The sequence below is a fragment of the Hyperolius riggenbachi genome, chromosome 5, assembly GCF_040937935.1.
Source record: "Hyperolius riggenbachi isolate aHypRig1 chromosome 5, aHypRig1.pri, whole genome shotgun sequence".
Classification (NCBI taxonomy): domain Eukaryota; kingdom Metazoa; phylum Chordata; class Amphibia; order Anura; family Hyperoliidae; genus Hyperolius; species Hyperolius riggenbachi.
In genome coordinates, this window is record NC_090650.1 from 155,049,539 (window position 1) to 155,063,988 (window position 14,450).

A 14,450-nucleotide genomic window follows, 5' to 3' on the forward strand; every position below is an offset into this window, starting at 1 on the left:
GTTATAAATCATTAAATATTGTGCATGAAATCGGCAATTGTAAAAACGATAATCTTCCGTTTAAATAGTGCAACGTATAAGAACGTTTAAAAAAAAAAACGAACCCTCCCTGTACCAACCCCTAGACCCCCCCCTGTTGGTGCCTAAACCTAAGACCCCCCCCCCCCTGTTGGTGCCTAAACCTAAGACCCCCCCCCCTGTTGGTGCCTAAACCTAAGACCCCCCCCCCTGTTGGTGCCTAAACCTAAGACCCCCCCCCCCCCCCCTGTTGGTGCCTAAACCTAAGACCCCCCCCCCCCTGTTGGTGCCTAAACCTAAGACCCCCCCCCCCCTGTTGGTGCCTAAACCTAAGACCCCCCCCTGTTGGTGCCTAAACCTAAGACCCCCCCCCTGTTGGTGCCTAAACCTAAGACCCCCCCTGTTGGTGCCTAAACCTAAGACCCTCCTTAGAGATCACTGTATTGTGTGTAGAATAATGTTTTAAAAACAGTAAGGGATAAAATATAGTACAATTTACGTACTGATCGCTTTGTTTCGTGAATAATAATGTTTTACAAACACTAAGGGATAACTTTTAAAATGTTTTATTGAAATAGGAAACGTAAATCATCACAAGCAGTTATAAAACATGAAAAATCTTCGGGCGCCGTTGGTAAACGTTATTATTCTCGGGCGCCCTTTTTCCTGTTCGGCGCCCAGTAAACGATAATTATTATGGAAGTGAATGGCGGCGCCCGATTTGTCCACTAGCCACCTGCGCCCTTTTTTTTTTACTGTTACCAGCAGTGCCACTGTTTTACAAAGTACCTTCTGTTCCTATGTTCATGGGACAGTGACTGGAAAGGCAAGATGGATAAGCGGTCTCTTGACCAATGGCAAGGAGAGCAGGCTGGTGGTTCTTTCCAATCGCAGCGCTGGTAAGCCGTCAGTTCCTGCTGCGTTATCCGGCTGGTGTCCTATGGCTGAGTGTTTCCAGGAAATGACATCAGGTGTCTCTCACTACTTCCCTGCAATCCAAGGAGCTGTCAGCTGTGCTTCCTGGATATGGAGACACTGTGCTAACAAATATCTTGTTTATTGGTATGTAGCATATAACTTTAACAACTCCCTTGATGGGTATCAAAGGTTGCTAACATGTCTAAGGACTCGTTCACATCAGGGCCGTTTCTGTGCGCCTTTCACAGCGCACTGCCCTGTGCGTTCAGCAAGGTATTGATTTTTCCATGTAAGTAAATGTACCTGGTTCAGATCTATGCACTGCGCTCAGCAGCATTACAAAAACGTAGGGTTGCATTCATTTCTGTGCGCTGAGCTGTAAAGCGCACATCAATGCAAGTGAATGGGTGCGCTTTTTTTAGCGCACAGAAGCGCATGTGGGTTGTTTTTTTTTCTTTTTTACCCCTAATTGGAGAAAAAAATACATTTACATAGAAAAACAAAGTTTTATTGACAACTGCTTCTGCTACAATAAGCAAAACGTGCTTTAAAGAAGCGCAGCGCAATGCACATAAACGCGCACTAAAGCGCGCACAAGCGCATGCGTTTTTTACCACGCGCTTTCACACGTTTTGCAGCGCAGCAGATGTGAACGAGGCCTTAGGGAGGTCCTTGCGACATCTGTATTTTTATGGATTTGTACTAAAGAACATTCTTGCAGCACCTGTTGAAGTGGATATCAGTTTGATTCTGTACATATCTTTATATTTTCCTTTATATTTAATTCCATTTGAATGGGGCCCTTGGCAAGATGCAAAATTAGCTCTCTGGAGATATTAAAGTCACATTTTAACAAAGGTCCCTTTTCCACAGGCAGCTAAACTGTGCACTCAGTGAGCATTTACCAGGCAGCAGCGAGCAGTTGTAAGAGTTTGACAGTCTTTTCACTGTCAACTGCTTGTGGAAAAGGGCCTTAAGCATTTGTTTAGCATCCACCAGGCCTCTAGATTTTCTCCAGACCCTAGGCAACTGCCTAGAACTGCCTTGTAGATGATCGGCTCTGCTTTTCACAGGTAAATGCATAAGGCCTCTTTTCCACAGACTGTTGAGCTTTGTGCTCAGCAAGCAGTTACCAGGCAGCAGTGAGCAGTTGTGAGAGTTTAGAGGCATTTCACTGCCTATCAACGGTCTGTGGAAAAGAGGCCTAAGGCTGGATTCACAGTGGTTCGTTGCATAATGCACATGTTATGAGTGTTAACTGCAATGGAGACTGGACATAGACTTTAATACAAAGCCTGCATGCAGCCTAGGGATGGTCTGAGACAGTGATGGCTAACCTTGGCACGTCAGCTGTGCCAAAAATACAAATCCCATCATGCCTCTGCCTCCCCGAGTTATGCTTAGAGCTGTCAGAGTATTGCAATGCCTCATGGGACTTGAAGTTCCAGCACAGCTGGAGTGCCAAGGTTAGCCATCACTGGTCTATGAGATGAAAATAATTTTGACTTGATGCAGGCTTAAGCTAATTTATGTAGCTTGAAAATGGACCAATTTTTATCTCGGCAGGATTTAATAAGTTTATTTTCAAGCTGCATACATTTGCATAATGCTGTAGTGTTTGAAATTATTTGCATTTCATTGACCATCCCTACAAGCAGCAAGATAGAATACCACAATCCTGTATAAAAGAGCTCAAACCAACTTGCAGCCTTTTCTATGCGCTAGTGAGTTGAAAAACCTCTTGCTAATGCAATGTTATGGGGTATTTTTATAAAATCACATCGCTAAAAGTAGGATCATACCCATAGCATTACATCGGCAAGAGCTTTTTGAATCACAAAGCGCTGAGGCTGGGTGCACACTTGGCATTGTGTGAAAGGTTGTGGTTTCTGTCATGTGCGTTTTTTATAGCATTTACATGCTTTTGAATGAGAATACTCACATTGAGGCAGCATTGCAGAACCGCTTTTGAAGCCAGCGCTTAAAAAAAAAAACGCTCTTAGGCTATGTTCACATTATAAATCGCCAGCGCTTGAAATCAATTTATTGAATTTCTTTTTTTTTTTTTTCCCCTCCTTTCCTTACACTTTCTAAGCGCTTTTGCAGAGTGATTCATTTTTTTTTTCTTTTTCACTTCCTGACGTCAGTCAGGAAGTGCACTCCTTCAAATGGAAATGAATAAATACAATGTATTTATTCATGAAAGCGCTCGGGAAATCACTCTACAAAGTACGGTACCTTTTTCAAGCGCTTTGCGATTTCCCTATACCTTCCATTATAGCCAAATCGCCCAGAAAATGATACAGACAGCACTTTGGGAGCGGAATGCAATCACAACGTGCACATGTTAACACACTCATAGGAAATCATTGCACAAGCGCTTTTAGGGCGATTTCAGATATCGCCAGGGCTTAAAAATATACACAAATGCTCAGTGTGTACAAGCCCTCATGGCCTTTTCCACAGGCAGTTGAACTGTGTGCTTAGTGAGCAGTTACCAGGCAGCAGCAAGCAGTTGTTAAGGAGCCCATTCACACTAGAGAGTTTTGCCGGCAATTTTGGCAATGACTCTATGGATCCATTCTCACTTGGGCGATTTGTGTTAATCGCTGGTGATTAATGCAAATTGCCAAACGCAAACGTGTAGCCTGCACCATTTTCAGGCGATTCCCAGTGATCGCGTTTCAGTGCTATAGGAGCGCTAAACGTGATCGCGGAAAAATCTCTGCAGTGTCCAGTGATTTTTCTGCGCTAAATCTCAGAAAAATCACTCCCGCAAAACGCCGGTGGCAATCTCCGGCGTTTTGCGCTCTTAAGTGTGAATGGGGCCTGAGAGTTGGACAATCTTTTCACTGCCTAGCAACTGCTCGTGGAAAAGGGCCCTTATTCTGTTCTTTGTTTGTTTTTTCCTGGGCATGATTATGTGCTAGTTCACACTGGGGCGCTTCTGGAGCTTTTCAGATGTTTGCTGGTCAGCAAAATGCTGTGACAAATGTGTCCCCTATGGGATTATGCTCACTGCAACTTTGCGATTTGCATATATTGCAAATGTGATACAGCATTTTGGGGTGATTGAGGTGTGATTCTCGTTTAACGGAAATCGCAGAAAATCACGAAATTGAGCAGCAAAATCGCTGGATGTTTTGCGCTACAAGTGTGTACCAGCCATAAAAGACATGCATGTGAAAAGGCAATACCATCATAATCTCACAATATGCTGTATGGAGCACTATTTGGCTAAATTAAAAAGAATGGAAGGTGCCGGAGTCATCTTTTTCTTCTGATGGTAATGCCTATGGATTCTTCCTTCTACATTGTCCGTTGTGCACACGTCCATTTGGCAGCAGCAGGAGATCGTGGTGGATTTGGTGAGACACTGTTTATTTCTGTTTATTACCTGTCAACTCAGCTCATAGAATGGGAGTGCCACACATCATCTTTTCTCTCAGTGCACTATGCATGAAAAAAGGGTCCGGCTGGATAACGAAATCTTAACAATAAACATCTTTGTCAAACTTGGTTAACGATAAATATAGTTTAAAACAGACGGGAGATAACAAGAAGGTATTAAATCGCTTGCCGCCCGCGTCACGCCACTGGGCGTGGCCGCGGCGGCAGCCCCAGGACCAGCTAACGCCAATTGGAGGAAAGTCCTGGGGCAGCAGTTTATGGGAGATCGTGCGCACATCTCCCGCTTGGTGGGCGGAGCTGAGCTCCGCCTTCAGTCTCCGAGCGGCGATCGCCACTCGGGAGACTGTTACACGGCGAAACCGCCGTGTATTTACATGTGCAGCGCTGCGATCAGCAGCAGCGCTGCACTGGGGACAGCCGTGCGACACGGCTGTACCTCTGGGGGACAAGAGAGTTATCGGCTCTCATAGGCAGAAGACTATGACAGCCGATCGCCGTGATTGGCCGGCTGGGGGGAGGGAGAGGATTTAGAAAAAAAAAAAAAAGCAAATATTAAAAAAACCCAAAACAAATATTTATAAAAAAAAAAATAAACACAGGGGGGGGGAGATCAGACCTCACCAACAGAGAGCTCTGTTGGTGGGGAGAAAAGGGGGGGGGGGGGTCACTTGTGTGCAGAGGTATACGGCCCTGCAGCTTGGCCTTAAAGCTGCAGTGGCCAATTAAGGTAAAATTAGGCTGGTCACTAGGGGGGGGCGGGTTTACCACCATGGTCCTCAAGAGGTTAAAGAGAATCTGTAACGTCAAAACGTCCCCTGGGGGGTACTCACCTCGGGTGGGGGAAGCCTCAGGATCCTAATGAAGCTTCCCACGCCGTCCTCCGTCCCTCAGGGGTCTCGCTACGGCCCTCCATACAAGATGACGTAATTATTTACCTTCCCAGCTCCTGCGCAGGCGCTCTGATGGCTGTCTGCTCCGAAGTAGGCGGAAATACCCGATCGCCGTCGGGTCCGCTCTACTGCGCAGGCGCAAGTTTCCGGCGCCTGCGCAGTAGAGCGGACCCGACGGAGATCGGGTATTTCCGTGTAGTTCGGAGCCGAAAGCAGCCACAGCGCCCCCGCTGGAGCCAGCAAAGGTAAATATTGAATTGGACAGTCGGGTCTGTCGCCGGCTGTTCAGAGGCTTGCAGCGAGACCTTCGTGGGACGGATGACGGCGTGGGAAGCCTCATTAGGATCCCGAGGTTTCCCCCACCCGAGGTGAGTACCCCCCAGGGGATGTTTTTGATGTAAGAGTCTCTTTAAAGTTAAAAATCGTTACGTAATTCAACAATACAGCTTAACCCAAAACCTACTCTAACACAGAACCCTCCCCTGGTGGTCCCTAGCCACTCCCCTTGGTGGTGCCTAACCCTAACAACTCCCCTTGGTGGACCCTAACCACTCCCTCTGCAGAAACACCCTTTTACACATTAGAAACAATATCTTTGATAACGTAAAATATGTACACACAAATGAAATATGACAAAAACTACAACCTTGCAAGCTTTTAAAACGATAACATACTTCAAACACTTTAATGTTCTAATTTTGTTAACGATATTTATCAGGCGCTTTTTTTTTTTTTGCTGTATTAAGGATAATTGCATTAGGGTCTATAGCGGCACCCTTTCCGTTCACCCTCAGCCAGCTCCCTTTTTTCCTTCTACCCATAAAAGTTATCATTGTTATGTAGCTCTAGTGTCCTCTAGTGGTCCTTGCCATCACAACTTATTTTTCTCTCCATCTTTGTATATATTTCCACTTGATAGTCTGGGTTCTTCCTTAGGCCCCATTTCCACAAGCATTTGATAGGCAGTGAAAAACCTCTCAACTCTCAACTGTTTGCTACTGCCTGGTAACTGCTCACTGCTGTCTGGTAACTGCTTGCTGAGCTCGCAGTTTAACTGTATGTGGAAATGAGCCCTCAAATATATTTAACTTCCCCCACCTCAAATTGTCCATTGGCAATAGTATGAGTTTTAGATTGTAAAATTCTTCTAAGGAACAGTGAGTGATATGAATTGTTTAATGTTCCTGGAAGACAACTATAAAGTCAGTGCTAAATAAATATGTGTAGCTGTAAACTAAGCAAGTATAAGCGGTATCACTGTAACCCCACCGACCTTTCTCAATAGTAAGGGCTAATTTCCACGGGCCGTTGAACTGTGTGCTTAGCAAGCAGTTACCAGGCAGCCGCAAGCAGTTGTAAGCAGGGTTGCTCAAATCCGAATTCGGGAGATACCAGGATAGTTCTAGCCAGATGTCTCCCAGTAAACCTGTGTGGGCTGGGCGGAGGGGTCAATCTTACCTGTATGACGTCTTCTTCAGTCCGTCCCTGGCGCCTCCCACGATGCGGTCCAAGCGCCGGTCACGTAACTACAGACACTTTCTCCTTCCGGGTTGAAGGAGGAAGTGTTTGCAGTCACGTGACCAGCGCATGGAACGCATCGTGGGAGGCGCCAGGGACGGACCAAAGAAGACATCATACAGGTAAGATTGACCCCTCCGCCCAGCCCGCACAGGTTTACTGGGAGATATCCAGATAGAACTATCCTGGTATCTCCCGAATTCGGATTTGAGCAACCCTGGTTGTAAGTAGTGTTGGACTGGGAGGTGGAAAAGCTAAGGAAATCCACCTGCTGGCCAAGCAGCAGTAATCAGGTGTTGCTGCTCACAGTGAAGACTTGCTGCAGGTTTCTATTGAGTGATAACACAGGGTTACTGCTGCTTGGCCAGCAGGTGGATTTCCTCAGCTTTTCCACCTCCCAGTCCAACACTGGTTGTAAGGGCTAGTTCACACTCGGCGCTTGCCCTGCGATCGCAGTTCGTTGGGAAAAATCTAGCAATTTAGTGTGATTTGCACTTGTGATTCCTGTTCATTAGAATGACAGGTGCCCCCCCCCCCCCCCCCAGATAAGTAGTAGTAGCCCACTTTAACTAATGACAGATGTCCACCCCTCAGTTTGGGTATTTACAGATGTGTCACCCCCCCCCCCCCCAATCTACTTTCAGACAGACCTCAGATCAGTGCCCAACACAGCTCCCTGTCTCTGGTTCCCGGTCGCTGCGCTGCCTCCATGTCATCACAGCGTCTGCGTCAGACCTTCAATCATCGGCGACCGCAAGTGAAAAGAGGTATGGTAGCTGCGCGGACACAGCGGAACACATGTCACTTCTGCATGTGACGTCACCTCCGACTGTTTTGCTGTATGTTCGTGGGGGGTACCCTCTTCTCGCTCGTGGCTGCAGGTGATAAGAGATCTGACTTGGAGGCAGCGAAAGCGCAGCGGGCAGGAGACAGGGAGAAGTGGTGGACAGGCAGCATACCGGGAGTGGAAGGCAGAGATCATAACACAGGACGGGGCAGGAATGGTGCTATGGTGCCTATAGCACGAGCCATGCCTGCACTCCTCAAGATATGCCATTGGCTAAGTGTGAACCTGCTGTAAGACTTTGAGAGGCTTTTTACTGCTTGTGGAAAAGGGGCCTTAGGGCAGGTTCACACGGACGTCTGCCCCATGTTTACCACCAGCATCCAGGACTCGTCATTAAATGCTCCCATTCAAGTGAATGGGAGCATTTGTACCGGGCTTTTACTTGCGTTTGCGCGAATGCAGTGTTCCGATCCCGATTTTCCCCTTTGAGGTGACCCTGGGCAGTCATTTAACTGCCGTGTGTAGTGTCCCCCTTGGGGATAAAAAAAACACTGATCACATTGGGAAGTCGAATGCAGAGATGCCAGGTGGACATCCGTGTGAACCAGCCTTAAGGGTGCATACAAACCTTTAATTTTGAGTGGCCAATTTTAATACAACCATATGAGCTTACCTACAGTTTGTTCACAGTATACAAACCTGTTGGCCCTCGTACATCAGTTGTAAAATTGATCTAAAATTGATAGGCAGTGAAACGCCTCTAAAACGCTCAACTGCTGGCTGCTGCCTGGTAACTGCTTTCTGAGCACACAGTTCAACTGCTTGTGGAAAAAAGTCCTTACTGTGCCTGGAATTTTGCAGGCTGTGTCAAACTAAAACTTTTTAAGCAAGCTAGTCATATTAGGCCTCCATTTCACAAGCAGTTGAACTGTGTGCTCAGCAAGCAGTTACCAGGCACCAGTGAGCAGTTACCAGGTAGCAGCAAGCAGTTGTGAGAGTTAGATAGGCATTTCACTCCCTGTGGCAATGCGGCCTTAGGCCTGGAACCCACTGCAAAAGCGCAATCGCTAACTACTTGTGATAGTGTTTTGCAAGTTTTTTTTTTTGGGGGGGGGGGGGGAGGGATTTCCCTGCTCCTCTACAATTCATTAGAATGGAAATGCTCACAAAATGCAGTCTTGTGATTTCCTTAAAGAGAATCTGTACTGTGCAAATCTTACTTAAATAAACGTAACAGACTGGTTTATCCTAGCCCCCTCTGACATATTCGCCGCTCCCCACTGCTTTCTTGTTTTATTCATTGTTTTTGTAAACTATAAAGATGGCTGTCAAACAGGATATGTCATCAGCAGTGGCTCCTCTCAAGCCTGACATGACTGCTGGAATGTTACTCCGCTTGTTGCTTTAGCTGCTTGTCTGGGCTTTGAACTGATCTTCCTGCACTCACAGCTGTTTGAAATGTCACAGCTCTGTGAGGCAGCCACCCTGGCTGTGAGCAGAGACCTTGAGAGGCCTGGAGAGGGCGTGCATAATTTCTCCCTATCACAGCAGGGGCAGTGCATACCTCTCTGGGTCGACAAAGAAAATATTAGATATATTACAGAGACACTGCAACTAGAAAAGGCTGCAGTAATCCAGACCACATTTGAACAGATATAGGAATTTATAGGATAGAAGAAGTAATGCTGAAAATTTTGTTACTCTTTAATCACAATCACTCTACTGGAATCTGTCCCATCCATTTACATTGACAGAGCGTTTAGGAAAATGGCTAGCGATTTGAAAGCACTCCCTAAAAGCTCTAGTGGGTTCCAGGCCTCAGGGTACTTTGACACTATGCAAAAAACTCATCCTGAAAACCAGGATCGCAATGGTGTTGAAAAGTCAGTGACGCACATTAAGTATGCTTCACCACAACTGTAATTGCACAGCATGCTGCACCTGATGGAATCTGACGCACTGCTAACGTGCTTATGTGAAAGTACCATTGCAATATAATTGCATTGTGTAAATTGCATAAAATATGCATCAACTCAAAAATGCTAGCATCTTATTGACTATCTCCAATTGTAAGCAATACATTTTTTTTATTTTTTTTTTTAAAGTCAGAGCAACAGCTAGTACTACAAGTGTACATATATAGCTTGGAGGGAAACAAAAAGTGAAAAACCGAGAGCCCAATATAGTGTAGTATGTCAGGAAAACCAGGAAGACGTCACACGAAGTATGAGAATAATATACTCAAGTCTGGGTTACCACAAAGGCAACCACTGGCTGTGCAGGTGGGGAGAATTATAACTTGACCCCACTCAGGTATAAGAAGTTGCTCTCTGTAGATCAGAAGAATTGGGGATACACCCCTCCACCCAGGGTGGACTAGATCAATGAATATTAGGTAGTAACAGAGGCGCCAAATTAGAATAAAATGGTTAAAAACCGTTTAAAAGGAGGGGGGTAGGTGGACACCACCCTCAGGTATATAATGACCAGCCAATGAGTCATAGACAATAAAATTTATTACAAGCTCTCCAAGTAGTGTTGGGCGAACAGTGTTCGCCACTGTTCGGGTTCTGCAGAACATCACCCTGTTCGGGTGATGTTCGAGTTCGGCCGAACACCTGATGGTGTTCGGCCAAACCTTTCGGCCACATGGCCGAACTAAGAGCGCATGGCCGAACGTTCGGCTAGCGCTGTGATTGGCCGAACGAGTCACGGGGTTCGGGTAAATAAATACCCGAACCACGTCATATCTCCGCCATTTGTCTGTGGGTTTAGCTTTGGGTAGGCAGGCAGGGTAGTTTGCGCTCCAGCCACGCTAGCCAGGGTCCCCCCAGTCATTGTGTGTCGCTGCTGGGAACAGTAATACACCGCTCGCTCAGCCACACTATATAGCATTGTGTTTACTGCCACTCTGTGTCTGCTAGGAACAGTAGTACACTGCTCGCTCAGCCACACTATTTAGCACACTATATGCTGCTGGGTTAGTGTTGCCGGTCCCTGTTTATTGAACCTCTCATCTTTATTACATTTATGACTGCATGGCGGCAAAAAGCATTGCTATATCCGCACGCTATTTGTCCTCATGCAAGGCCTGGGATGTTGTGTCTCAAAAAGCGTGGCCTTCTCCTCCTGCGCCTCCTCCTGTTCCATCACGTGTTCTGCTGCTTGTGCTGGGTTAGCGTTACCGGTCCCTTTTCCTGGAACCTCTTCTCTGTATTACATTTATGACTGCATGGCGACAAAAAGCATGTTACCTGTGCAAAGAAACATAACATTTTCCACATTTAAAAGACAGTTTTTCCTTTGAAACTTTACAATCAATTTTCTCAAAAACTATAAGCTCTTTTTCAAATATTTTTTTTCCTCTTGTACCCACTCCCAAGGTGCACATACCCTGCAAATTTGGGGTATGTAGTATGTAAGGAAGCTTTACAAAGCACGAAAGTTCGGGTCCCCATTGACTTCCATTATGTTCGGAGTTTGGCGCGAACACCCGAACATCGCGGCGATGTTCGGCGAACGTTCGCGAACCCGAACATCTAGGTGTTCGCCCAACACTATCTCCAAGTATACTTGGAGAGCTTGTAATAAATGTTGTCTATTTATGACTCATTGGCTGGTCATTATATACCTGAGGATGGTGTCCACCTACCCCCCTCGTTTTTAACCACTTTATTCTAATTTGACGCGTCTGTTACTACCTATTATTCATGTGTACATATATGACCTGCAGGTGGTTTAAAGTGGTGTTCCCCAACCCTGTCCTCAAGGCCCACCAACAGTGCATGTTTTGTGGAGATCCACCAGGGGCGTAACTAGAAATGTCTGGGCCCCCCTGCAACACTTTTGGATGGGGCCCCCTCCGGAAGCAGGAAATTTAGGCGCCATCGCCGCTGAAGTTTGGGTGCCACCATAACTGCTCTTAGTATTATACATAGAAATTTTGGTACTTGCTATTTGAAATTTGGGGTTTATGTAAACTGTGGCTACAATCTATAACTAATGGCAGCAACTAACATTTTTAGTTGTTTTTGCGGCAGGGAGGACGGTTAAGGTTAGGCTTCAGGAAGGAGGGTTTTTAAAGTTAGGTGGGGGAGGAGGGTGGTTAGGCATGGAGAGTTCTCTGTGAGAGTAGGGTTAGGTTTAGCTGCAGTAATATAATGGCAAGGTTAACTACCTCCTCAGCTGAGTTTTATCTAGCATGTGTACAGGGCTAAAGACAGCCACATGATGGAGGGGCAGAATGAATGGATTGAAAGAGGTGGGGTAGTGATACAGTGAGGGATAGAAAGCCACATAAGAGGAGGTGACCAAGAGGGAGAGACAGTGACATTGTGGATGGCGAGTAAGGGTGAGCGTTTGAATTTGGAACGGCGTTCTGAATGCTTCGATTTTGATTCTTTACGTATTTAGACAGCGGCGGGGGAGTTTAACTCACCCTTAGTGCTGCCGCATCCTGCTGCACTACACATTGCGTTCCAGCTCTCTGACACTTCCTCCTTTTGGCTGTGATGGAGGAAGAATCAGAGAGCTGCCTAGAACTAAACGTGGAGCGCTGGGGGCAGAGGTGGCAAAAAGGGTGAATTAAATTCCCTCACCGCTGTCCAAATATGTAAACATTCAAATTTGAAGCATTCAGAACAGTGTTCCAAATTCAAACGCTCCTCCTTAGTAGTGGAATTGACAGAACGGAGGAGACAGCCATGGGGATGGACCACACTAAAAAAAGAAACATAGGGAGAGGGAGAAAGCCACACAGACATGTCGGGGGAATGAGAGATGCAAGAGTCAAACATGCAGAATCATCAGCTTTGTGAAGGGGTAGACAAAAAACTTGCAGGCAAGTTGCTGGAAGCCATAAAGTAGTACAACTGCATCAAAATTCCTCAAAAATTCCCCTTGCTGCTGGTGGGGGGGGGGGGGGGGGGGGGAGGGAGGAGAAAGGGTATCCACTCTGGACGGCTTAAATTGCCAGCCTGGTGTGTGAATTGCCAGCCGGGTGTGTGTGAAGCAAACAGCGGCAGTGAAGGAGAAGATGGTGTCAAGAGAAAGGTCAGAGGTGAGCAGAGTGATCTGCAGGGGTCACTCATTTGCATATTCACTGCTCGCAGCACTCCCGTGGCTCTGTCTGGCTGCTATAAGCACACAGTATGTGCAGCTGATGCCAAGTCCAGAGCCCGGCTGTAATCTCACCCTGTCCTCACTGGTATATGTTGAGCAGCAGCACGAATTCCCCACACATGTCGGCACTTCAGCTCTGCACTGCGTCACTACTCACACTTTCCGGCTTGTCCTGCCATCCACCCTTGCTGCTGTCAGCAGCCAGGCACTACTCCTACAAGACTAGTAGGAAGCCAGCATAGACGGGCCCCCATGAGCTCCGGGCCCCACTGCAGTCGCAGATGCTGCAGGGGCTACAGTTACGCCACTGAGATCCACAGAGGTAGTTAATCAGCTCTGCTTAGACAATAATTGCCTCACTTGTGCAGGTTTGTGGTTTTCTGCAAAAACATGTACTGCTGGTGGGCCTTGAGGACAGGGTTGGGGAACTCTGGTTTAACCACTTCTGTGCCAGGGGGTGGTTTTGCTGATCGGTGCTGCGTGGGCTCTCCAGCCCGCAGCACCGATCAGGAGTGCAGCAGGGCGATCAGACTTCCCCCCCCCCCCCTTTTTTTCCCCACTAGGGGGATGTCCTGCTGGGGGGGTCTGATCGCCGCCGGCTTGCTGCGCTTGCGGGGGGCTCTTCAAAGCCCCACTCCGCAGCACTTCCTGGCCTCCTTCCCTTGCTCTCCCTCTCCTTCCCCCTGTAAGCTGCGCAGGACGGAGTTCCGTCCTGCGCCGGATAGGATAGGCTTTAGCCTATCAGATGCCGGCGATCCCCGGCCAATCAGAGGCCGGGGATCGCCGATCTCCTCTATGGCGCTGCTGTGCAGCAGCGCCGTATGTATGTAAACAGCGGGGAAGATCTTCCCCGTGTGTTTACATTTACCCTACGAGCCGCGATCGGCGGCTCGCAGGGTGTTCACGGAGACACTCTCCGTGAACTGACATGGAACGGCCGCTCCTACGAGCGGCCGTTTCCATGGCATCCACTTCAGGATTCAGGGGCGTACTTATGCGTACGCAGAATCCTGAAGTGGTTAAAGGGAACCTGAGACGAGAAGCATCTTAGGTTCCATACTTACCTGGGGCTTCAGTAAGGCCTGGAACCCACTAGGGCGGGTTTTTTTTTTTAGCATTTAGGGAGTAGAGTTGGGCCGAACGGTTCGCCTGCGAACGGTTCCATGCGAACTTCAGTGGTTCGCGTCCCGCAGGCGAACCTTTGCGGAAGTTCGGTTCGCCCCATAATGCACATGGAGGGTCAACTTTGACCCTCTACATCAGTCAGCAGGCCCAGTGTAGCCAATTAGGCTACACTAGCCCCTGGAGCCCCACCCCCCCTTATATAAGGCAGGCAGCGGCGGCCATTACGGTCACTCGTGTGCTGCCTGCGTTAGTGAGAGTAGGGCGAGCTGCTGCAGACTGTCTCTCAGGGAAAGATTAGTTAGGCTTAACTTGTTCCTGTCTGGCTGCATACCTGTGCTGTGAACCCACCACTGCATACCTGTGCTGTGAACCCACCACTGCATACCTGTGCTGTGAACCCACCACTGCATACCTGTGCTGTGAACCCACCACTGCATACCTGTGCTGTGAACCCACCACTGCATACCTGTGCTGTGAACCCACCACTGCATACCTGTGCTGTGAACCCACCACTGCATACCTGTGCTGTGAACCCACCACTGCATACCTGTGCTGTGAACCCACCACTGCATACCTGTGCTGTGAACCCACCACTGCATACCTGTGCTGTGAACCCACCACTGCATACCTGTTCTGTGAACCCACCACTGCATACCTGTGCT